At 45.8% G+C, this 3,827-nt stretch overlaps 1 non-coding gene across 1 annotated transcript; it reads right to left on the reverse strand.

Annotated features, from left to right (window-relative positions):
* Positions 1–1,774: 1,774 nt before the first annotated feature.
* trnas-gcu (transfer RNA serine (anticodon GCU)) lies at positions 1,775–1,856 on the reverse strand. Its single transcript has one exon. It is a non-coding gene; the product is annotated as a tRNA-Ser (tRNA).
* Between the last annotated feature and the right edge of the window lie 1,971 nt (positions 1,857–3,827).

Here is a 3,827-nt window from a genome sequence, read left to right on the forward strand (position 1 = left end):
TCCCTTCTGAGCCCCAGAGCCAGACTCAGTGCCAGAGACCTGGCCGCTAGGGCCTTCCCCCGGTTGGTCATCCCCGCCAACAGCGTCCAAAACGGTATACTTGTTTTGAAGGGGAACGGCCACGAGGAATCCCTGCACTGTCTGCTTTTTTTTTCTTTCCCCTGACTCTAACCCAGCTATTCTTGTCTTGTACATTGGGTGTGGTTACCTCCATGTAACTCTTCTCTATCACCCCCTCTGCCTCTCGGATGATCCGAAGTTCATCCAGCTTCAGCTCCAGTTCCCTAACACGGTCTTTGAGGAGCTGGAGTTGGGTGCACTTCCCGCAGGTATAGTCAGCAGGGACACCGGTGGTATCGCTCACCACCCACATCCTACAGGAGGAGCATGCAACTGGCCTAGCCTCCATCCCCTCTTACCTTACAGAATATAGCTGCCCTGTGGACCAACTGGATCTCCGCCCTCCGACTCCCAGTCAGCTGCACTCTCTGTAAACTCCTGGCTCTCTTCCAACTCTTTGTGGAAATGTAGGAAAGAAAATGAAAGGAGCACCTTACTCCCTCCTCACCTAACTCCCTCAGTCACCAAACTCTCACTCTAGCACTCAAATGCACCAAAGTCAGCACTCACTCAGTCACCAAACTCTCACTATAGCACTCAAATGCACCAAATTCAGCACTCAGTGCAAACAAAGTCTGCACTGTAGGGGATCACTTTTATACTGTGAATCTAGCCTCTAAAGGCTTGTGATTCTGTGGAATTCGCTACCCCAGAGTGCGGTGGATGCAGGTACAGTGAATAAATTTAAGGAGGAGGTCGAGAGATTTTTGTTGGTATTGAGTGGAAGGGTTATGGAGAACGGGTGGAGTTGCGGCCAGTATGGGATTAGCCAAGATCTCATGGAAGGTGTTAGGCTCAGGAGGCTAAATTGCCTTCTCCCGCTCCTAGGTGATGTGTTATAGTGAGGACGTATTCTAACTGAGATCAATCGCCCTCTTCATCTGTAACACTGTAGGTAACAGATGAGGAACACATCAACCATGATAGAATGGCGGGGCAGACTCGATGGGTCTAATGGCTTAATTCTGCTCCTATATTTTATGAACTTACGTTTTGCGCGACTTCGTGAGTTTCAAACTGAGGGGAAGGAACATTTTCCACTACGAATTTATGCGCAATTAGGGCAGGGAGTGAAAAGTAACTTTCTCAGCTTTTTATTATTTGGTTTCACCATGGACAGTGTTCGACTGTTCACCGCCCGCCAAGCCCTTAAACAAAAGCTAAAAATCACAGCCTTTTTTCTATATCCTCATGAAGTGGACGAAACAGAGATACAACAGACACGTTACAGACAAGAATAGGATTTGATTCCACGTGTGCAGAGTACAATGGATTATTGTGCCTGACCTTAACCATGTGGAACAACCCCTTTACTTCATGGAATTTTAATATCTGATCTTGTCACAGACAAGTAGCCGAAGCACCCCACCAATGTACAATCAGGAGGACGTTCATCCACGAGAGGTGGCAGAAGGTAATAATGGGAGAAGTGAATACGGTAACCTCGACTGCACAGTGGGTAGCCGAAGAAGAATTGGTGGCAATGTGGGGTTAAGCCCCAAACACGTCTGCCTCCGTTCGTACTTCCGTTCGTCCCTCCTCTAACCCAACTCGATGCAAGTGGCCTGACAACTTGGAATAGTTTGTCACATCAGTGATTGCAGATCCATCGTGTAAAATGAATCCCACTTCCAAGAAACAATGGGCGAAAAATCGACGAAGATTGGATTCGAACCCACGTGTGCAGAGCACAATGGATTAGCAGTCCATCGCCTTAACCACTCGGCCACCTCGTCGCACAAATCTTTGCGGCAATACGTCTTAATTCGTTTTGCACCCATGAACTGATGGAAATTATTTGCCTCTTTCTATTCAACCAGGTGTTCAACAGGGGGGATTGCAGTGGTGGTGGTATAGTGGTGAGCATCACTTCTTTTGAAACCGTTGACTCCGTTTCGATTCCCGGCCATCGCAGTAATAGTTGAATCGGATGTTTTTGCGCGACATCCTGAGTTTCAAACTGAGGAAGACTGGTCAACTGTTTCTCATTCAGAATTTATACGGATTATCTAAGTGAGGTGTTTAAGATGCGAAAAGGTGTAGATATTGTAGACGTGGAGTTGATGTTACCTGTTGTGGGTCAGTCTAAAACGAGAGGTCATCATCTTAGAATATGATGCTGCAAATTTACAAAAGATTTAAAGAAAAACTACTTCTCCCAAAGGGTTTTAATTCTGTGGAATTCACTTCCTCAGAGTGTGGTGGATGCAGGGACAGTGAGAAAGTTAAGGAGGACTTAGAGAGACTTTTATTGGTAATGAGTTGAAGGGTTCTGGAGAACGGGCAGGACGGTGGTGTTGAGGCCATTATGTTTGATCAGGCAAGATCACATGGAAGGTTTTACGCCCAAGAGGCTAAATTGCATATCCCAGCTCCAATGTTATGTGTTCTCGGGAGGAGGTGTTCTGGCTGATATCTCAATCGATCTCTTGTTCCGTAACATTTCAGGTAGCAGATGATGAACATTTCAGTCATGATCGAATGGCGGGCAGACTCGATGGGTCGAATGGCGTAACACTGCTCACATATCTGAAGAATCTATCGTTTGCGCGGCTTCATGACTTTCTAACTGAGGGAAAGAAATAGTTTCCAACTCAGAATTTGTGCGCAATTATGGGGGGGAAGTGAATTAAGTAACTTTCTCGTCATTTTCTAAAGTGCTTTCAATATGCAAAGTGTTCGATTATTCACAACCCCAAGTCCCAAACACTAAAAATCACAGCATTTTTCCGTCACCCTCATGAAGTGGATCAAACAGAGACACAACAGATACGTTACAGACGAGGATTGGATTCGAACTCAAGTGCGCAGAGCACAAAGGTTTCTTGTGCATCCCCTTAACCACGTGGTACAACTCCTTACTTCATGGAACTTTAATGTCTGACCTTCTCACAGACAAGTGACCGAAGCAACCCTCCAGTGCACAAACAGGAGGATGTTCATCCAGGAGAGGTGGCAGAAGGTAATTATGGGAGAAGTCAACCCGGTATCCTCGACTGTACTGTGGATAGCCGAAGAAGAACTGGTGTCAAATAACGGTTAAGCCCCAAACCCGTCTGCCTTCGTTCCTCCGTCCTCTAACCCAACTCGCTGCAATCTGGCCTGACAACTTGGAATAGATTGTCACATCAGTGATTGCAGATCCATCTAGGAAAAATAAGGCCCACGTCCGAGAAAAGTGGATTTAAAATCAACGAGAATGGAATTCGAACACACGTATGTAGAGTACAATGGATTAGCAGCCCATCGCCTTAACCACTCGGCCACCTCGTCCCACAACTGCACATGTCAACAGGTTTTAATTCGTTTTGCATCCATGAACTGATGGAATGTATCTGCTTCCTTCTATTCACCTGGTGTTCAAAATTGGAAATGCAGCGATGGTGGGAGAGTGGTGAGCACAGTTTTCTTCCAAGCAGTTGTCCCAGTTCGATTCCTGGTCATCGATCTAATAGTTGAATCGGATGTTATTGTGCGACATCGTGAGTTTTAAACTGAGGAAGACTGGTCCACAGTTTCTCACTCAGAATGTATGCGTAATTATCTAATTGAGATGTTCAAGGTACCAAAAGGTATGTAAAAAGTTGACGTGGGGCTGTTGCTTCCTCTTGTGGGGCATTCTAAAACGAGAGGTCATGCTCTTAGAATAACAGATTGCAATTTTAAAAAAGAATTGAGGAAAAACTACTTATCCCAAAGGGTTTATG

This window comes from Scyliorhinus torazame, chromosome 24 (assembly GCF_047496885.1).
Source record: "Scyliorhinus torazame isolate Kashiwa2021f chromosome 24, sScyTor2.1, whole genome shotgun sequence".
Classification (NCBI taxonomy): Eukaryota; Metazoa; Chordata; class Chondrichthyes; order Carcharhiniformes; family Scyliorhinidae; genus Scyliorhinus; species Scyliorhinus torazame.